Source organism: Scylla paramamosain, chromosome 1 (genome assembly GCF_035594125.1).
Source record: "Scylla paramamosain isolate STU-SP2022 chromosome 1, ASM3559412v1, whole genome shotgun sequence".
NCBI classification, from domain to species: Eukaryota; Metazoa; Arthropoda; class Malacostraca; order Decapoda; family Portunidae; genus Scylla; species Scylla paramamosain.
In genome coordinates, this window is record NC_087151.1 from 2070001 (window position 1) to 2092647 (window position 22647).

The window sequence follows — 22647 nt, forward strand, 5'->3', positions numbered from 1 at the left end:
ATATGTTATGTTTTGTTAACTTCGAGTATGTTGTGTTAGGTTAGGTTGTGTTAGTTTTTTTTTTTTTTTTTACCGATTAATGTATTTGATTTTCTTTGTATTATATTTTTTATTTCTTTATTTGATTTCGTTTTCTTATTGAGTTAATTACTGCAGTGTTCGTTTACTTTAATCATATTTTCATGTTTAGTGATTTATGTATTCATTTATTTATATATTTATTCATTTAATCATTTACTATTTGCTTATATGTTTCATTATTTATTTTTTCGTGTAATTCTCTCGTGTTTATAATTTACTCAAACCATTTTTTTTTATTTTTTTATTTTCGCGTGTCGTTTGTCATGAGTATTTATTATTTCCGTTCTGTCACATACCAACTACAATAAGTACAGCTTGGAGTCAGTATCATTTATTTTACTCCCAGATCTGTGTATTAGTAGTTCCCTCGATCAGTGTGTTCTGAAGGACCTTTGCGTTATGATCAGCTCTCCCGTAGAACCCACTCACTCAGCCACGCGTCCTTCCCCACCCACACCAACCCAAAGTATTAGTGTCTTAATACCACAGCTTTAGTCCGTCACTTAATCAGTTAATCCTGCATAAGAACATTCACCCTCACATTCCCTCCCTCACCTCACTCACTGCTCCCTTCACACACACGGTTCTCTCATGCACGCTTCCCATTCTCATCTCTCACTCCTGGTGCAGTTCCTCCTGATATAATAACCTCACTAAATCTGCTCTTAACTCACTCGCTCACTCGTTTGCTCAGTCAGTCAGTCACTCACTCACTCACTCACTCACTCACTCACTCACTCACTCACTCACTCACTTTCTCTCTCACTTGTTTACTTACTTTACTGAATAACCAATTAAATAAGTAACTGACTAACTATTTGACTTATTAATTAACTAATCACTCACTCATTCATTTATTCACTAATCAACTAATTTCTTGCTAACTAACTAACTAACCAATTCACTCACCCACCCACAAAGAATTAGCAAGAAATAGGAGAAAAGAACGCCGCTATTCCACTCCTTCCCTCCCTCTCTCCCTCCCTCTCTCGGTCTAAACTTAAAGCTAAAAACAAGACTACATACTGCGCGCCGCTGCGACCTTGTCTAAAATGCTAAGTAATGAAAAAAATAAACACACACAATCCATCATATTCCTTCCAACATTTGGCTTGAAAATTTCTCCTTATTCACGTCACATCACCAGAAACTTCCACCAGGGCGGGAAACTTTAAATTCTCTGTTTACGTCCATTTTTTTCCACGCTATTCTTTTTTTTACCTTTTTACTTTTTAACTGAGCGGGTCCTTCTTACACATTCAGCGGGAGGGACGCGTAGGACGGGCCGCCACTCACTATGACGGGGCAGTCACTCCGCGGCGGACACCCACACGCCACCCGCCCTTAATGACTTTCAGGGGCGAGGGGGAGGCGGAGGGAAGGCCAGGATGGGCGTGCTGGGGGCTGGGTGGGATGGCGAGGGGCAGTGGTGGTGGGGCAGGTTGAGGAGTGACGGCAGGAGGGAGCTTTGTCTGTCTTTCTGTCTCTGTGTCTGCCTGTTTTCCCTCACTGTTTCTGCTGGTCTTCTGCTGTGTGTGTGTGTGTGTGTGTGTGTGTGTGTGTGTGTGTGTGTGTGTGTGTGTGTGTGTGCTTTCGTTTATTATGTTTACATTTCTTTTTTTTACTGTCACTGTCTTTCTGTATGTTCGTCTCTCTCTCTCTCTCTCTCTCTCTCTCTCTCTCTCTCTCTCTCTCTCTCTCTCTCTCTCTCTCTCTCTCTCTCTCTCTCTCTCTCTCTCTCTCTCTCTCTCTCTCTCTCTCTCTCTCTCTCTCTCTCTCTCTCTCTCTCTCTGTAACAAGGGAGGGGAAATTAATTATTGGATTGCGGTGTGAACATTTGCATAATAGTACAAGGTTAAGTAAATGAAGCACCCTTAGCATCACCCTTAAGTAAAGAACGAGGAGGGCAAATAGTGTGTGTGTGTGTGTGTGTGTGTGTGTGTGTGTGTGTGTGTGTGTGTGTGTGTGCGTGCGTGCGTGCGTGCGTGCTGTTATTTTCATTTCTTTTATTATCTTTTTGTTATTGAGCTTTTTCATTTTTTGATTCGTATTTTTAGTTGGAAAGGTAAATATTTTTTGGTAGCAGCAATAGAGGATCGTGCTGTGTTTCTCTCTCTCTCTCTCTCTCTCTCTCTCTCTCTCTCTCTCTCTCTCTCTCTCTCTCTCTCTCAGATCAATTTTGCACCACTTCAATCATTGCTCCGGAATTATTTCATTAGTTTTCTGAGTGTGGACGTCTTCATATATATATATATTTTGATACTTGTGAGTGATGCAAAAACGAACAATAAGAAGGAAGGAAGGAAGGAAGGAAGGAAGAAAGGAAGGAAGGAAGGAGGGAAGGAAGGAAGAAAGGAAGGACGTTTGAGTGACGAGATTTCACCTTGGAAAACGAAATGCAGTGTTTGCTTTTGGTGAGTCACTTGGCATCAGAAAAGTCCACGAGTGTTTAATTATTATGAAATTTCTGATTATTTTATGCGTTTATATACAACACACACACACACACACACACACACACACACACACACACACACACACACACACACACACACACACACACACACACACACACACACACACACACACAATAATATAAAGTTTATAACACCAGTCCACTTTTGCATGAGGTGTGCATGGAGAGTGTTTGTGCACGTTTAGTGGCACCGCTTGGAATGAGCAGAGGGAGGGATGCTGGTCGCCTCATGACGCCTCTCCTCTTCCTTCAGGGTGATGGTATCATGCTTTAATATTCCCCAACACTCACTCGCCCCTTGAGCCTTAAACCATATGGCCGTGATGTATTGACAAGTCCGTCAGATTTGTATTAATGTGATCTGCTGCAACACACAGTAAGTCACGCGGTGCCCTGCAATAAACAAGTCCGTGATGTTGTCTCGTCGCGTCCGTGCAGGAAATAGTTGTGCCGGGAATGAATCATGTGTCGTATTAATTAATCGTGTTCCTTCCTGCTCTCCCGTCCGGCAATTCCAGACAATATTCATGCAATTGAAGTGTTCAACAATAATGGCGTCTTTGTTATTGACAATCATCTTAATTCCCTCGTAAAGAAGGGTTGTGGCGGTGGTGTGTGGATGATGGTGGTAGTAATAGGGTGGTGGCGGGGAGGTGGTGGTCATGGTGGCGGTGGTGGTGGTGGTGGCGTAGGGGAGGTCCCTGAGGAAAGAAAACGAGAATTCAAGACTTGAAACTAACGAAAAGATTTGTGGAAGTTTGTATATATATATATATATATATATATATATATATATATATATATATATATATATATATATATATATATATATATATATATATATATATATATATATATATGAAGTACTAATGATTTCCAGGTATTGTGAGTGCGCTAGGGAAGGCAGGTGAGGCCAAGGAGGGAGGCTACCGGCTTTACCTGTTTTTTCCTCGGCCGCCACCACACTGCAGGCGAGCGAGTCTTGAGCGAGTCATCCATTTGAACATTTTTGATGCCAGGCTGACGAGGGGCTGACGCGACAGGCAGACACACAGTAATTAGTCAGGTTAATTGGGGGTCAAGGAAACTCCTGTGTGTGTGTGTGTGTGTGTGTGTGTGTGTGTGTGTGTGTGTGTCCAGTTAAATGATTAATGAACATGAGAAACCTACTGTCTGGAATCGGCAGCAAAACCCACCAGCCCTTGACGGTCCGCGGCGCCTCTTCCCGGGAGTCAACAAAACGTGACTTTTTGTTGGATCTGTGAATGTGTAAACATACTCACCTTTTGTTGCATCTTCGACACGAACTCGCAATCACCACGTCTAATAACGAGCAGACGAGAGGAAGGAAAACAAGTACTGCATGAGAATAACACCTGGACGTTGATTAAATTTTTCTTCAAGACATTGTAAAAAAAAAAAAAAAAACTTGATCCCTGTCTCCTCATCTTTCTTTTAAGATTCCCGTGCTCTCCTCCCTGCTATCCTTCCTGCATCCCTGCCTCCCTGTTTCACTCCTCCTATCCTCCTCTCCTACCTTCATCTTCTAGCCTACCTCACTTCCCATCCCTGCCTTCCTCTTTCTCTCTCTCTGCTATCCTCCTCTCCTACCTTCATCTAACCTGCCTCACTTCCCATCCCTGCCTCCCTGTTTCTCCCTCTCCCTGTTATCCTCCTCTCCTGCCTTCATCTAACCTGCCTCACTTCCCATCCCTGCCTCCCTCCTTGAATCCCTCCCTTCCTCCTCCTTTGCTTCTCTCCCTGCTTTCCTCCTTGTTTCCTTCCTCTCACCTTTCTCTGTCTCCATCACTAGGTGCCACCTCCCCTGTCACCCTCACAACAACCCTTCCAACCTTCCTCCGAGTCTCCCTCCCTGTCTTTCTGCCCTCCTCCCTCCCTGCCTCCCTACTTCGCTGGCCCCGTCCTGCCTCCCTTGTCTCGTCACTCATTGTGTATTTTCAAGCTTATTACGGGTGAATTCCTGCATGTGGAAGGCTGTTTTTGTGCCCGGCGCCACGATAGAACAATTAAAGCATCAGCCCGTCACCGCCAGCTGCTCCGTGTCCCCCTTGAACTTCTCTTTCTTTCCCTCCCCCATCCCCGGGCCTCCGTCAGTTCTGTGGCTTCCCTGTTGGTTTGCCTGACGGACCTCTCGCCCGTCACTCTGAGCAAAGTTTATGTTAAGTTTTCCAAACAGTTTGCTCCCACATCCGGAGTCCGGGATTAGTGCCTCGGGTTTTATGAATGTGTTTATACAAGGCGGCTGTGTGTGTGTGGCCGGGGACAGGTGAGGCTGGGGCGGGGCGGGGCAGGGCAGGGCAGAGCAGGGTAGGGCGGGGCAGGGCAGGGTGGGGTTGCCCTGCGGCGACATGCACCTTTTAATATTAATCTTGTTTTTCTCCTTTTTTTTGGGGGGGGGTAAATATCAGGGAACGCATTTTGTTTCTGTTATATTTGCGCGTGTGCTTTTGCTTTTTATTTAATTTTATTTTTTTTGCTATTTGTAATTAAAGGAATGATTGTTATTATGGTATTATATTCTTAGAACTTGCTGTTCATTCTTAGTCATATTTTTAATGTTGATACGAAAACAGCAAGGTGTTATACGGCAAAAACTTTATTCTAATGGTGAGTTTTTTTTTCCTTACAACTTGTTTTATTACTTATTTATTGTTGACTAGTACTCCGTGTTCTGTCCTCCTCTTTTTCTCTTACAACTTACTTTATTACCTATTTATTATTGACTAGTTCTCTGTGTTCTCTCCTATACTTTTTTACTTATTTATTGTTTACTAGTACTCCATGTTCTGTCCTCCTCTGTCTCCACTTTGTGTTTATTAAAATAGGTTAAGCCTGATATTCCACGCTTCTCACTTACCTCTCCACTCACATCTCAAAGACTTACCTTTTCCTTACACGATATTGTTAACTATTTACAGTCTTCGATCACCACTTTGTTACTACACGTATTTCATTAAAACTAATGAAGATGATCATGACATCCTTCATTTCTTGCCTCACCAGTCCCATCCCTGCGACTTGCTACTTGTTTTAAAGTTTGATATTGGCTCGGCAGTAACAGCAAGCTTTTGTTATTACGCTGTTAGTGCTGAGTCAATAGGGAGCTTTAAAATTAGATAGGAAGATAAAGGTGATAAGTTAATTAATATGTGTTTTATACAGGGACTGCCACGTGTAGGCCTGTTGACTTCTTGCAGTTTCTTTTATATATTTTTTTACATTCTTCTTTACATTACTTACGCTTCAGCTGTCATTTCCTCCCTTCTATACTCTTCCCCTTCACACTGTGCTCATATCACCACTTCATGACCACATACTTCAACGACGCTCTTACTTCCTCCGCTGACCGCAACGCCCAAACACGTCGTCGGTCATGTATCCCACAGTGAGAAGGTGGCTGGCAGACAGGCAGACATGACAACGTATATGTAGGGTTGCGTGTGTGTGTGTGTGTGTGTGTGTGTGTGTGTGTGTGTGTGTGTTTTGGTTGCTTTTGGCTGTGGCAGGTTGGTTGTTGTGGCTGATTGTCGGTTGCTGTTGTTGTTGTTGTTGCTGTAGAAGGAGGAGGAGGAAGAGGGCTCATTTTGTTTGTCATTTCGTTTATTTTCTCATCACTGACCATTCACGTATGTCACTGCAAGCTTCATCTGTTTATCTTTATCTATCTATCTATCTATCTATCTATCTTTCTCTCTACCGTACTAAACTCCCCTCCCTTCAAGTAGTAGCGATAAGATCCCCACACAATACAAACACTCACAAGCATTCCCTAACACTTCAACCCTTACATTTTCAAAACCAAAAACGAAAACAAAACAGGCGAAGAAGATCGCTCGTAATATTAAAGTAACCCGTTGTAAAGTCCACCCCTAGACCAGTAGTTGGGAATCCTCTCGTTCCGTAGGAGTGGCAGCAACGTACCATAGGCGTGTGTGGGTGTAGGTGTACTGTGGGTGATTCAGGTCGCCAGTGTGAGGGTCTGAAATCCATACAAGTACCGGATACAGCTTCCGTGTGCACGCAGCTTCGCCACCTGTGTAAACATTTGCCTTGGTACTCGTGAAGGGATGAAGGGTAGATGCCATTCCCACGACGCCCTGCCTGCTGGCTTCCCTTCACGCAAAGCCCCGATCCGTTTTCTATAGCTACGATTCTGAAACTGTGGGTTGTGGGGCGGATTGACTTGGGGCTTGGGTGGATAGTCTAGTTGTATGTGGATTCTTGTTGGGAATTTTTTATGTAGGTGGGTAATTTTGGCATATACCACTTCAACACTCTATCAGAACAATTTTATCTTACGGCTTCCTTCTTTGTCTTCCTGTCCTCATCTCAAAGCTCCTTCTTAGCTGGTTTATCGTAGTTTTGGTATGTAGGCGGTCTTTCCGGCCAAATGCATCAGTGATAGTCCACATGTTGTGCTCCGTCATCCACTCCTTCATCGATGACCTCACCAGTTCTTATGTCCGTAATCAATGCTCCAGTGTCATGTTTCAACTTCTTATAACATGCCCCAGTGGAAGTTACTAGGATCTTCAAGGGTGTTTTCGTGTTTCTAGTGATAGTTTACGAAAGTTTACGAAATATTCTTCACCACTGATTGGAAAAGACATCATGGGAATTAGACTGCTCATCTCTGTGGCCTTTGAAAATAATCCTAATGAAAACTCAGCCTTTAAAAATATGACCATTCGTGTTCTTTGCCTTTCCCATGTTGGTGATTCTGTATCGTTCACCTGCCTAAATATTATCTTCCCCAAGGCGGCCCAAGTCTCATCTTCCACAAGGCGACCCAAGTCTTATCTCCCCCCAAAGGCACCCAAGTCTTACCTTCCACTTATGTCACTTATATCACACTATTATGAATCCTGTTGTAATATATATTCTACCTAATTGCTATATATTTTTTCGACTTATTTTGATTTGATTATTTAATGCATATATTTTGAGACAATTGGACAGTTTACTTACGGCAGAGTGAATAAGTTTACTTTTATCCTTTCTTAGTGTTCTTTCCTTGCTGGACTTTTACATCTTACTCATAGGATATGTAGTGGTTGTACAGGCACACAGGCAGTCTCTTTAGCTACAGTAGGGCTGATGCTGTCTTTTTTTCTTCTTCTTTTGTGTTCCTTTGTATTCCTTTGAGTCAGAGGGTTGAGTTTTTCACAGTCTGCCGGATAGTTACGTCTTTGTCATCTGCTGTTTTCATTGCCGCTTACTAAATAAATGTCTCCTCCCATTCCATAGTTTCGTTACACATAATTTTTTCCTCTGCTATCATCTGTACTAAGGTTTGTATTCCACTTTTTTTTTATGTAGGAGGGACACTGGCCAAGGGCAACAAAAATCAAATAAAAAGAAAAAAGCCCAATGAGATGCCAGTACCAGAAAAGGGTCTAAAGCAGTAGTCAAAAATTGAAGGATAAGTGTCTTGAAACTTCATTGAAATCCATTCCGACTTGTTTGATGTAAAAAGCTAATTAGTAGTGGTGATTTTGAGCACCGCCATGTTTTTTCCTCCATATTTTGCTTAGAGTTGCTTCAAGAAGGATATAAAGACACAGCCAGAAACAAAATTAACCTTACCCTTTAGGAATTTTCCCGGTTCGATTCCCAGATCCCTTCCCTCTCACTTAACGTCCCCCATTATTCCACCAGTTCTCGATTCATCGCATCCTTGCTGACACTCCAAGTGATTTAATTCCTCTAGACTTGTTTTACCAGCAAAAATAATTGTTTTACGATATGTTCTTGTCTGAAAGAAGGCTTGATATTTCTTATATACCTACAGGCCCAGCACTTTTTTGAGTACGTTAAAGAAGACAAGTCAGTTAAGCTTGGTGAATACTTGTGAGAATATGAACGCACTCGTGTTGCAGACTTTATTTTGAATGGTTTGTAGATATTGTAAAGCTGACTTGCTAACCCGTAAAAGTAGCCTGGAAAGAAGGGGAAGCGAGACACGTGTGGATGTAGCTGAGGGTGAAGGAAGCGGTTGGTGAGGAAGGAAACATACCCCGCGGTGTCTCATTCCGATGGCTCACAGGGAAGATATCATTACATGACATGGATCACGATAGAACAAACGTGAAAACCTCAGTTCTGCAGCATCACTCTGGGATTACCAGCCCCGGGAACTCTACGGTCATTACGACGAGAATAAGTCATTGTTGGCAAAATACAGTTCGCTCGAAGAAGTTATGGCATCGCCGTAAACCTGAAAGTGGAGATATTGCTTCCGGAGAGCAGTAACGGTAACACGTGACCGCCATGACGAAGTATATTTCGGGATCCTGTCGTGGGCGGCTGATCTACGGCACGGCTACGGCCACCACGGACATCAGGCGCCGGACGTCCGTCTCCTTGCCACCTCAAGTAATGCAACTGAATCGTAAAACTCCTGCGTCAGATCCTTTGAGGGTAGAAAATCTCTCCACGCTAATCCCAGATATCGCGAGTAATGAGTGTTCATCCATAACAAGGCGAGGAATGTGGCCAGTGACAGCTGTCGGTGGCGGGGCGTCGCGCTGCGAGGGAAGGAACCAGTTCGGAGATGGATGCATAATCGTACCCAACACAGCTTTCCACCACACTGGGCCTTATTCCTCTTTTGTGCTCCGGTCACTCGGCTAAAACTTTGGCTTGTGTTGAGGAGACTTAAGTATCCGCTACATAAATAATTGTACCTGTTGACCAAAGGAACACCTGTCCTGTCACCACGACTTGAGTTCAGATCCTGCTCGACCCGTGCTTGGTGTCACTGAAGAGGATGAAGTATTGTTAAGGTTCTGTCGCAGCACAACAGACGCACACATGAAGCCACAACCATCCCCAGCAGTTATATACAAAACATGCTCTTATTTACATGTTTGTGTAACTCAACATTTACGTTACAAGTTGCTTCCTTTCATTGTACAAGGCTAACAAGAAAATCAAGTCTTTCCATCGTTACAAATCGCCACAAAGTGATAATTGACTAAGGCGACGCAGTCCAAAGTCTCTTGTGGAGGGGGTGACGCTGGCTCAGTCCTGGGGGATGGCGCCCTGTTGTGTAGCTTATCTGGTGACAAACCTTGAAGCAAATATTATCCTGACATCTTAAAGTGAAGAGGAAAGGAAAAATAGGAATAAGGAAGTGGAAAGTGGAGCGTATAGGAAGGGGAGAGTGGGAGTGGGATGGAGGAGGAACATGGAGAGAACAGTAAAGAAAGAGTACAAGAGTAAGATTCAAGTGGAAGATGGAAAGGAAAGAAAAAGCTGAGTAGGAGTCAGATGGAAGAGCAAAGTGGATAGGATAGAAAAGGAAGAGTAGTGAAGTAGGATGGAGGTAAAAAGTGGGAAGTACAGGAAAAGGAGAGTAGGAACTGAATGGAAGAGGAAAATGGACAGGAAAGGAAGAGTAAGAGTAGGATGGAGGAAGGTGGGTAGGAGGACAGGGAAGGGGAGGGCTTGGTGGGGGGGGGGGCGTGAAGGAGGGCGAGGACATCCCACATTGGCTGGTGTTGGGAGTGATCAGTGACCACGCCACCGCCTGGCCGCCGCCTCTCCATTGCTGATGTATGTAACCCCGGGAAATATTTCTCAACTTGGCCGAGTCAGCTTCGCTCGCGTTCTCGTGGTGGTGTTGGCGAGCAAAATGTGTCCCGCGCCTGAAATATGGCTTCCTTTTGCCGGAAGGTTAAAATTATCATGCATTTCCCGTTGAAGTTATAGAGGGAAGTTATCTGTCTGTAGCCTGACGGTGTGAGTGTGTCATTTGTCGCCTCGTGCCTGCCCGCCGTGATCCTGTTTCCTTTGGCTTCCCTACACCACGCCCTCAGTCCTTCACCCTTGACACCCATACCCATAGCCACTCTCCATTCTGTTCTTACTGCGCCACGAGAACCAAACCTATACTCTCTCTCTCTCTCTCTCTCTCTCTCTCTCTCTCTCTCTCTCTCTCTCTCTCTCTCTCTCTCTCTCTCTCTCTCTCTCTCCCCTGGCCGTCACTCACTCTCCTCCTCTCCCTGCGTGTCTTTTATTTCAGTGATTCATTCGCTTATCTTGCTCTCATATTTTCCTTGATTCACTTCACTTCACTCACTCTCATTCTCCTGTCTCTTCTTCAAGGCCTTTTCATCCCTTATCCGCTTTGCACGTTGTCCTCTCAGTCTTCCTTTAATGCTTTTCTCTCCCCTCTTTATTTCCTATTTTCACGCCCTCGTCTGCTTCTTCCCTTCCTCTGATTTCATTTATTTTTTATTATTTTATCTACATCCCTCACAATCTTCCCTTCCTCTCTCTCTCTCTCTCTCTCTCTCTCTCTCTCTCTCTCTCTCTCTCTCTCTCTCTCTCTCTCTCTCTCTCTCTCTCTCTCTCTCTCTCTCTCTCTCTCTCTCTCTCTCTCTCTCTCTCTCTCTCCTTCTATCAGTTCCTCATTCGTCCTCCATCTCCGGTAAGTTATCTATCTCTCCTCCTCCTTCGTAACACCACCATCACTATCCCCTTTTCTTCCAGACCCATTTTCTTTTCCTCTCTCATTATTTCTTTTCTCTCTCTTTCTCTCTCTCTTTTTCCTCCTCCTCCTCTTTCTTCACCAGCTTTCTTCTTCCTCTCATGCCTCCCTGTTATCTATCTTCTTGTGTGTATTTGTTTTTCTTACTTCTTTATTTTCTTCTCTTCTCCCTTCTCCCTCTCTTCTTCTTCTTCTTCTTCTTTCTCCTCCTCCTCCTCTGCTTGTTCCTTCTCTTTATTTCAGTCCATCATTCCTTTCTCCTCTTACAAATTCTTTCTCTCTCATTTCCTTCGCTTTTCTCTCTCTCTCTCTCTCTCTCTCTCTCTCTCTCTCTCTCTCTCTCTCTCTCTCTCTCTCTCTCTCTCTCTCTCTCTCTCTCTCTCTCTCTCTCTCTCTCACTTATGCTTTCTTTCCCTTCCTTCTCATACTCCTCTTTCTTCTGCCTCTCCTCCCCCATCTCCTATCTCCTCGCTCTCTTCCTCTTCCCTCTCCTTCTCCTTCTCCTCCTCCTCCTCCTGCTCCGCTTCCTACCTCCTGGCCCCTTTCCCCCTCGTCCTCTATCCCCGGGAATCACGTCACTGAACGCATCAAGGTAAATTATGAGGCCCAGACGCGGCAAATGCAACAATACCTCAGCGGCAGCCTCTAGTCGGCCTGGCCCAAAGGGTTTCCGATACGACATTAACCCCACAATCTCGCCGGACCTTCATTTTCTTGGGGTGATACTTAATCCTGCTGCCGAGTCACGTTCACCGCACTCGGACGGGCCAGACAGACAGATACGGACGGGGAAGGGAGGGATGGTGTTAGACAGACGGACAGATAGACAGTAGGAGCATTGAATCGAGTTTACGTTCACTTGTCTGCTCAAGACTGCGGGTTTGTGCTTATTGTATTTTTGTGTGGAGGTCTTCGTGTGTTACGGGGAGGGTAAATGAGTGGGTGGTATTCACTGACTCTAGTTTAGTTAGTATGCGGTGGTTAGGGGTGAGTGTGGCGAGTTTTATCCAGTATTATGATGGTTGTAGACTTGTGTAGTTAAATGGAACAGCAGTTAGGGTTCAAATGCCTCGTATTGTTTGATATTCCGTTTTTCTCTTGCATTTTGACGGGTTAATGATTGAAGGTGGAGGTGAAAAAAGACGCAGGTGTTATGGGGTGAGTTTATTCCTGATTAGTTTTTGCTTAGTTTCCCCTGAAGAAGGCTCAGCGAAACTAGTCGGGGATAAACTCACCTGATAACACCTCCGTCTCTTTCCACCTCCACCTCCAACCTGTCAAAATGTCTCAGTAGTTATATGATTGTCAGACCAAATTCAATAATGATTTTGTTAAGGTGAGACTGGTTAGGTTTAGTATCTTACACACTAGTTCTGGCGAAGCATAATTGGTCATTTCAAAGGAAGGCAACACGCTAACCAATTAATGGACGTGTAAAGAATCTCGCGTGTTTGTGTGACACTCGCGTCTTCCTCAGCTGTTGTAGTTGAGCAGCAGCACTTCACCTACTTACGCCGATAAGAGCCTCGCCATGGCCTCTCCAGGAGCTACACAACCCTGCGAGCGGCCGTAATGCCTTTCAGATATGCGTCCTGGAGGTTCATGGTCCTGGCAAGGCTGTGGACGCGGCGCGATGGACACTGCGAAGACCATCTCATGTGGAAGAAGTATGGAGAGAAAGATGAAGAAGAAACGCGGAGGACTGGGGAGAAGAGCAATAAAGCAAGATAGAAACATAGATTTGCGTTGAATTTGCTGAGACGAACCGTTCCACCATCAGTGTTCGTATTAGAGTCGATCATCTTGGCATTCCTATTTATGTTGAGGCTATTCATCTTAACAGTTATTGATTCATGGAGTGAGACGTAAGAAAGATTAACTTAAGGTGCAAGGGAAGTGTGTACTGGTTAACTCTTCGACTGCTGATGACAATAACCCTAATCACTTGATTATCTTTGCATGATTTCACTAAAGAAAAATAAAACCACGGCCAATAGAATGTTTAAACTATTTTTTTTTTTTTTATGTAGGAGGGACACCGGCCAAGGGCAACAAAAATCCAATTAAAAAAAAAAAAAAAGGCCCACTGAAATGCCGACCCCTAATACGGTGCAAAGCGGTAGTCAAAAACTGAAGGATAAGTGTATTGAAACCTCCCTCTTGAAGGAGTTCAAGTCATAGGAAGTGAAAATACAGAAGCAGGCAGGGAGCTCTAGAGTTTATCAGAGAAAGAGATGAATGACTGAGAATACTGGTCAACTCTTACATTAGAGAGGTAGACAGAATAGGGTTGAGAGATAGAAGAAAGTCTTGTGCAGCGAGGCCGCGGGAGAAGGGGAGGCATGCAGTCAGCAGGATCAGAAGAGCACTATAACCATATCACTATATTGTTTGCTATCAATATCGGCTTTTAAAATTATTCGTAAAGTCTGCTCTACTACATTTTATTTAAGTTTAGAGAAACCATACCAATTAAAGAGTAATGCTTAAACACACATATAGGCATTCCGCAGGCAGGCTGAGGCAGAGAGAAGGGTGAGAGTGAGAGTGAGAGTTGGTCAAGAGTCGCGTCAGTGGAGGCCGTCACCTGCTGGGAGGCTCTCGCTGGCCACTGTTCAACGCGAGTCTATAGTCTTGTGTGGCCTATAAGAGATTCCCTATTGGTTGGTTCTTCGTGAAGGTGACCATGGTATGTGAACCGTTCAGCTGTTATGGTTTCTCTTAACTAGTGACTTGTGTGGTGCGTCTTTTTGATAGTGTACTTGTATTTTTGTTCATTATGATCGTTACGAACTTTCCATATTGAGTAGTGATTGCCATGCTGTCGTTAATTATCAGTCACAGTGCTGGGGCAGTGAAGGAATTGCTACTAAGTCCATGCTCGGCCTCGGCAGCTCGCTCCTGCATGAGGGCCGGTTCGCTGCGGGCCGCCCTTGCAGTCTCAAGTATTTTATCGGTAATTGCCTGAGGACTGGAGCGGCAAGGGCTGTGCGCTTTTTTGTTTTTATCATGTATTTACTTGTTTGTTTATTTTCCTTACTTTTTTCCTAGAAAGACCCATCGTTTTTTTCATGTCATGGTGTTTTAGCAGTGAATACTCTTACTGTGTCGTTCACGCCACGATTTGTGTTCACATGTTAAACAAAAAGATGTGTAAAACTCCTAGGAACATATTCTTCTCTCGGGTTATAAGATTTATTCAGTTGATAGTGACTGCTTATACTTTGCATAATTTGTATACCTTGCGTTGCACGTATGCTGTAGTTTGAATCTATGAACACAGAGCAGCTGAAATGGTGGCGCGGTGCTATATCTGGAGGACGATCCCATGTGTTGCGCGGCCTGAACAGCGGCGGTGATACGTGGGCGTTAGACCTAAATGAGGAACCTGCTGATGCCGGGCAAAGATATCAAAATACGAGTCTGTGTAATGAGGTGTGCCCCGAGCGGCTTTGTGGAGGCGGTCCACTAATCAGCGGTGGAAGCGTAATGGCACGTTGCTCCAAGATATCATCAGCGTGCTAATAGTCAACTCTTGTTCGTGTCTTTAGATAGCACGAGTTACAAATAAATGGTGACAGTTCAGTAACATCTGTGCAGGCCGAGGCGGGAGTGAGAGTGAGTGGTGACCGGGAAACTACTCCCAGGCAGTCAGTGAGCGTCACGCCGCCCTGTCACCCCAAAGTGAGTGTGGCCACCTGGTGTGCTGAGCGTGTAATGAGGTGTTCCCGGGCTCAGGTTGTGCTGGTAATGTTGTCTGTGTGTGGAGCCCAAGGTGTCTCGGTGCCTCGGCGTCTCGCTACGAATTGCATGCACCACTGCTGGCAAACACGTAATGAACTCCGCTGCGGTGACTCGGCTACTGGGTAATGTTGCGGTTATTTGCGGTGGTCAGTGTGGTGCGGACGAGGCTGACGTCCGGGCGTGATGGATGGGCGTTGAGTGGGCACGCTGCTCCTGTGGGTGCACATGATACAGGGATCAGGGTCTGGGGACGTGAAGATGAGCTGGGTTGAGGTCAGGGTGGGATGGGGGGTGAGGGAGAGATGGAGGAAGAGGAGGAGGAGGAGGAGGAGGAGGAGGAGGAGGAGGAGACGAGGTTGCGAGGATGAGGTTACGGTGTGAGTGAGGAGATGCAAGTAATACGAGCAAATGAGTAGTTTCCATCCCCTATCCTGAATTTTAAAATGCGCACCGCCGCCGTCAGTACACAGGAGTGGGAATGAGGCGATTCATCTTGGCTGGTGCATCAGTGTGTGACTTGGTGAGTGCAGCGCTGACCCGGAGCCTCCAGGTCGTGGTGTGCTCTCCTAAATCCCTGGCAAGACCTTGGGTAGTCTGCCTTCATAAATCGAGGACGTCTTCCCACCAGCCGTAACATTCCTCCCGCTGTCCTGGCCAAGCTTACAAGCCCCTGTGGACCTTAACCATCAAATAAAGACCCATCCATGTCTGCCGCGCCGGAAACTTATCTGAGGACGACAGCGGCAGGACGTCGGGACATAGACACGGGGCTGACAAGGAACCGAAAGACCAAGGATCGAGGCGCACCGGCGGGGGATCAGGGTCTGGGTAGCAGCGCCTCGCCGCCAGGGGTCCCCCTCCCACTGCCTGTCGGGGCAAGGCGACCATTCCGGCGTCCATCCCGCTGAGCGATGAATACCGGCGGGAGGGCAGCATCCGTCTTCTCTTTGTCAGTGTTTGTATACTCGCTGGAACTCTACTTCGTCACACAAAGAGGAAAAAAAGAGAGGGAGAAAAGTAGCACCCTGCTCGTCGCTGCTCCCAAGTGACGCTCTGTGCCTCGGCCTCCTCCAACGATTCCAGTCTCCCATAAACCAACATAAAATTACCTGAGCCCGAGCTGTATATATTGTCGTTGCGATAAATCAATATGTCCCTTGACCGCTCATGTTAATTCATAAGGAAATCGGTCATTTTTATGTACCTCCATAAATTCCTGTGTTATATTTTACGCTCGATAAAGTATAAAAATGGAATGGACGACCGCTGTGGTCACCGTGTGCGTGATACATGGCCAGCTAATTGAAATTCTCATCATTACTGGGCAGGTAGTCGCGGCGCTGGGCAGGCGGGGCGAGGTGGTCACACTGATAATGAGTGCAGCGATTAGTGCGCGTTGACTGTAAGCACTACACCTTCCCGCGGGCAGACGCCGTGGCAGGCCCGAGGCGAGGCTGCACGCGGCCGCCACGGGGTGCTGGAGGCAGGGGCTTGTCGCGCTGGTGACGGGGACGAGGAGTGGTGGAGGAAGTCAAGATGCTTTGCTCGTGCTGGGAGATTTGTGAGGCTGAGCAGGAACAGGTAGTGTGAGATGGAAAGGAGGAGGAGGAAGAAGTATAGAATTGTTGTTATCATTATCATTACTATCATCATTATCATCATCATCATCATCATCATCATTTCTTACAACAGTCATGTCAGTTGGCAACGATAAGCTTCTGAGTCTCATCAGTTCTCCAGGGCAGCTCGGTGACCCGAAGCATTCCTCTGGGTGCGGGTGCAGGCAGGAGGCGCTGGAGGAGGGACGTGCAGGTGGCTGGCTCTCCCTTCCTGCTGTCCTTGCCCTGTCCTACGCTCCCTGCCCCGCCTCAAAGCTGATGGATGCTGTTCATTGGTCAGACATTACTTCTGTCAAATGTCAGACGTTTAGTGATTTTGTATTGCTTCATTGTCTCTAGTGTCTGCCTCTTCTCTTTTCCTAGAGAGAGAGAGAGAGAGAGAGAGAGAGAGAGAGAGAGAGAGAGAGAGAGAGAGAGAGAGAGAGAGAGAGAGAGAGAGAGAGAGAGAGAGAGAGAGATTAATTTCATGAGCTCTCTCTGGTGGAAATCTTGGTTACGAGGAACTTCCTGACTATTTACGTCGGGAAGAGCAAGAGACAAACAAGCTGACAGACAGAGAGAGACCCAGGTCAAGAGGCGGCAAAGGGAGGGGAGAGGAGGGGAGGGGAAGGGAGGAGGCTAGAGGAGGCAGGGCATAAAACAACACTGGCACGGCCGGGTGGCGGGGCTCCAAGGAGACCATAAATCTGGCTGAAAACTTTCTCAAGTGCTGTGCTGTCCTCCCGCTGACGTGGAATATTACTTACGTCCTCTGTGAGGGTGGCAATTATACCTACAATCATGGCCCATTACCATTATTACCCCCCATAGCTTTTGTTTCCACCATGGCTGCGGCGGGGCGGCGGGGGACACGCGGGTGAGCGGCGCACCTCTCGTAATATGCAGATTGAGCGAGACGCACAGTTTAACTCCGCCTCACGCTGGTGCGGCGCGGAACTAGTCCAATCTGCGGTTGCATCTCTTAACCACGAGTACCTGAGACACACTCGGATCTGATTGCTACTCGTATATCTGCATGCTTGAGATGTCATGCAAATTTTACAGACCCATATAAGTTACAGTGCTGCGTTACTCCACTCTGCTTGATTCCCGTGTTTTTGTGAGGGGATTCCGCTGACCACAGCCTCGTAACAGAGATAAAACCTTTTAGTTCCCAAAGGCTGTTCCTGCAGGTTGTCCAAGGTGACATTAGGCAGTTTATTTTAATTATTATTTTATTGATAAAGCTTGTATCCCACTCTAAGATCATGGCTCTTGTCATGACGGGCACGTCTGTACTCTTGTACCTGGCGCCTGGCAGGGGAAGTAGCTGCCCGTCACAACTCACACACACACACACACACACACACACACACACACACACTGTATGTATGCATATACGTGTGTGTGTGTGTGTGTGTGTGTGTGTGTGTCTATATATATATATATATATATATATATATATATATATATATATATATATATATATATATATATATATATATATATATATATATATATATATATCCTTCCTTTATTTGTTTGGCTATCTATATAAGTATCTGTATCTAGCTCACTTCCCCCCATCTCTCTCTCTCTCTCTTTCTCAGTGTGTGTGTGTGTGTGTGTGTGTGTGTGTGTGTGTGTTTTGGGGGCGGGGTCTGTGTGTGAATGATCTGTAGTTTCCTCATGTGTATATTTGGTTGTTACTCATGTGTGTCTCCTCATAAATAGCGTGAATCTGACGTGTGCCTCCCTCCCCTGCGCTGTGGGAGTGACCGTCTGGGGCCTGAAGGCGGAGCGAGGCACTGACCTCCCCTGCTTGGTATCTGCGGCCCATCAGGAGGCCAACGAGTGGCTCCGTACATGCCCCTCTACTCTCCCACTCGCTGATGGGGGAGAGTGGTCTTCCTTCCCTCGTGGTCTTTGTTATGTAAGCAGCACATCATGACCCGCCTGCCACACCCGTTGTCCACGTAACCCATTCACGTATGATTTAAGGCTCATCCCTCATGGCCGGCAGCGCGGGGTCAGAGGAGGAAGGAGGCGCAAGAGAGAAAGAAGCTGCGTGGAGAATAAAAAGAAGGTATGAGGGGAGATTGAGGGTGATGAGGTGGTGGAGTGAAGGTGACAGGTAACTGTATGGGGGAATAATAATCGTAGTGAGGATTTTTAGTTCCAAGCTGTCATCGTCGTCTTTGGTATTGATAACTTAATTCACGAGTGTTTCAATTTTTTCCCGAAGTTTAAAAAAGCTACAGAGAATTAGAAGAAACAAAAAATCTCTCCGTCATGGGAATTATATTAGTCAGTCAGTGAGATTCGAGGTTTATTATAGAGATATTTAATGTATTATTCAGGTGACCTCGATGTAGGTTAGAGCAATATTTTGTCGTACAGGAGACGTGAGAGACTTGTGCTTGGGTGGTGTCGTGAGGCTGGGAGAGATGAAGGCACGTCGGCAGGATGGGTATAAGCTGTTACTCGCCCTCTGGACTTTTATACTGCGCTTCTTCCAAATGACTTCCATCTGCTCAGTGTATGTGTGTCACTTTTTCCCTCATCCTGCCATGTGCCTGGTTTTGTAAAGGAGAACTAACACCCCCCTTGCAACACGGACACACAACGCGGGACCTTAATGGAACAATAAAAAAAATAAGAAAAAAAAAACGGGAAGATACCATATAGAAATAGATGCACCGAAGTAAAATGTTGCCCCTCCGATCATATCAAGAATGCGACTCACTGCCAGACTGAATATTAACACAAAAAGTATCTGTCATCCGCCGTGTTATAAATAGCTGCGGCCGCGATGGTTTATATTAAGGCCATATTATTTTGAAGTTGAAGTATTTGTTTACGGATAAAGTATCAACCTGCAATCTTGCTCTTATGAAAGTCATTTATGTCCCTGCTGTGTGTGTGTGTGTGTATGTGTGTGTGTGTGTGTGTTGATCTGGTGTGTGGTGTGTGTGTGAGAGAGAGAGAGAGAGAGAGAGAGAGAGAGAGAGAGAGAGAGAGAGAGAGAGAGAGAGAGAGAGAGAGAGAGAGAGAGAGAGAGAGAGACAGAGAGAAAGGGGGGAGGAACGACCGAAAGAAAAGAAATACAAGTGTGTGTGTGTGTGTGTGTGTGTGTGTGTGTGTGTGTGTGTGTGTGTGTGTGTGTGTGTGTGTGAAGTAATTTTATAGTGTGTCTGTGGTGATCGAAGGACATAGAAGTCACCACAGTCACCACATACAAGACACACACACACACACACACACACACACACACACGCACGGGAAGCATTCTGCAGCAATACAACTTCAGATCACGATTGTAAAGTAGATAGACTTCTTCAGGGATGTCGTGGAGATGTATTGTGTCCTCGGTAAACATTACATCTATGCAAACGTGCGGCGATGACTGAACAGACAAACGAACGAATGAAAGGTGGCCAAAGATTCGAAGCTCCGTTGCGAGTGGTAGTAGTGGTGGTGGTAGTTACTGTTGTGGTGGTAATGAAGGGGAGGGGGTGGGGAGTGGTGGGTGGAAGCTGAGTTACGAGCAGGGGTGTAGATTGGTGGTGGTGGTGATGGGTGTGGTGAATGTAACGGTAATGGCGGAGTTAGGGACTTGAGTTATTAGCAGAGGTGTAGATTAGTGGTGGTGGTGATGGTGGTGGTGGTTAGCTGGAAGGGGAAGGGGACTGGGAATGGGTAGGTGGGGAAGGGAACAACGTAGGTGGCGGTCAAAGGGGAGGAAGGTCATTACGGGTAAAGCCCCTCAACGTGAACAAGGCTAAAAAAAAATAAACTTCGAAAATACAGTTTGACAATCTTTTCTGTTACTCATGTAAAAATCACGAATCGTCGTTTTATTGTAATTGTTTTATTGTAATTACTGTAATCGTTTTTATTGTAATTATTGTAGACTGTAATTATTGTATACTGATAGTCAACATTTCTCTAATCACCACACACTGCATGTAGTTAAGCGTTTATGCCGTAAAGTATTAATTGGCTTGTACCTGACGCTGGATAGCTTGCAGTCCTTCCCTAGCCCTACGTGGCGAGTGCCCGTCACGTGCAGTGAGTGTCAGCGATCAAGGTTTTGGACAATGCTGACTGTCCCGGCGAGACGCGGCTCAGCGCCTCAAGGTGCAGCAAATGACTTCATTCATATTAACGTACAATGAAAGGCTTCACGAGCAGCATTTCATTGGGTGTGTTACAAGGTGTGCCGGCATGAGTACGCTCGTGATCGCGCCGGCGGTGGCGGCGTCACAGGGAACTGCTGCCGCTCCCCGCCGAGCCCCGCGGCGCTGAGTGACGTCACTCCGGAGGGCAGCAGATGAGTCTGATGATCGGAAATAACTGTCAATATGTTATTGGAAAGCCAATATCACTGACATGAGCTTTCTCTTCCCTTGCCTCGCCCTGTCGTCTTTTTGCCGATCAAACAATTCCTCAACAAAAGTGCTGCTCTTCCCTCACTCCTCCGCGACCTCAAGTCTCGCTATTTCTCGTGCCGCTGCCAAAACAACGCTACACTCTCGGTACACAAGGTCGTGTGTGCCAGAGAACGCTTTGGAAGGATGAACTTTAACGCCGAACTAAACTAATGGGATGTTAACTCGGTAGCCTGTAACCGGGCTTCCTGGAGCTCCCCCTCGCGGCCGCGGCCGCTTTTATATATCATCATAATTTCCTTGTGGCCGGCGGTTCGTGGGAGGGCTGATGCGCCTCTGATGACTCGAAGAAGAAGCTTCACACACGTAAAGATGCAAACAAATGGCGAACTCAGCAGAGCGGCTGAGCGAAGTTACATGTCCTTGGCTGCCACGAACACGGACGGACTCCCGCTGTCCCGGGAACGAACCGTTGTCTTTACTACGCCGTGGCCGCCACTTGCTGCAGTGGTGCTCATTGCAATTCCTTATTATTTTTATTTGATGCAATTTTCCTTTCATGAAAGAGCAGGACTGAGTGGAATGAATGGCGCCCGTCAGCAACCAAATGACTGAAGGTTCCTCAGTGAAGGGGCCGCGAGGGTACAAAGGATACAGAAGACGACGGTCTCAGTGCCGTCAAGTGAAATCGATGGAATTATGCATCTTTCTGCATCGGGACGGTGGAGAGCTGGAAATGTAGGGAATATAACACTGTTCTCTGAAATGGTGACAGCACGACAGCAACATGGGGAAGATGAAAGGGGAGGAGAGTGAAGGCAAGATGTGCAGTTGATATTTAATGAGATGAATGGCCTTCGCCTGTTGTGTTCAGTACTGGTGGATGGATCTCGCCACTTAACCCGAGAAGCGTGCGCCTTATAGGGACGAGTTGAGGCCCCTGTATAGAGTCATCACGGGAGGAAGGGGGAGGGTGAGTGGGACGGTAAATATATTGAGGTAGTTGAGAACACAAAACCTCATTAAAGCTGTCTTGGCGAGACTGACTATACATTATTTCCTTTGTGGCAGTTCATGACCTCCAGACTTCTCACCTTCCTCACTGTGCTTGCTCCTGAGGTGTCCACACACAAATTATTGAAGGTGCTGCTCTGAAGTTTCAACACAACGGCCCCTTACAGTCACGCCGTAACCCATCCCTCCTTTCTGCCCACCCTCCCTTCCGCCCCCCCTTCCTCCCTCCACCCCGGTCACCAGCGTGGCAGAGATCACCGTCTCCACGCCGCTCGGCCTCAGGTGTGGCAGATTTATGAGCCATGAGTAACTTACCTGTTTGTTTGGGTCGTCTTCTTACCTCCTCTCCCCCTGCTGACCCCCTGTCCTCTCTGCTGACCCCCTGCCCTCCCTGACATCCTCACGTCTTCCCTGCTGTTGACCCACTATCCCCGCTGACTTATTGCTCTTCACGCCAACGTACTGCTCATCCTACAGACGTGTTGCTCCTTCTGCCTTTCTGTGTCCTCCCTGCTTATACCTGCTTCCGCTTGTTTATTTCTCGTTGCGCCTCTAGCTATCTTCCGTCCCCCGCAGGTGCCTTTGCTTCACCCCCCTCCCTCCCTTTGGTTGCACTTAATACCTTTGCCTCGCTATTAATTTTGGCTTCACTGTTCCTGCTGACTCTCGCCCCTTACTGCCCCACGATTCCTGCCAAGCTTTTAAATCCCCGCTAGCTTCCGCCTCACTGTAGTTTCATCTTTCGTGCTGACTCTCTCTCTCTCTCTCTCTCTCTCTCTCTCTCTCTCTCTCTCTCTCTCTCTCTCTCTCTCTCTCTCTCTCTCTCTC

The 22647-nt window shown here is 46.4% G+C and overlaps 1 protein-coding gene across 6 annotated transcripts in view; it reads left to right on the top strand.

Moving 5' to 3' along the window:
- Positions 1–22647, top strand: part of LOC135111741 (uncharacterized) — a 383652-nt gene that overhangs the window by 26187 nt on the left and 334818 nt on the right. The window lies entirely within an intron of this gene.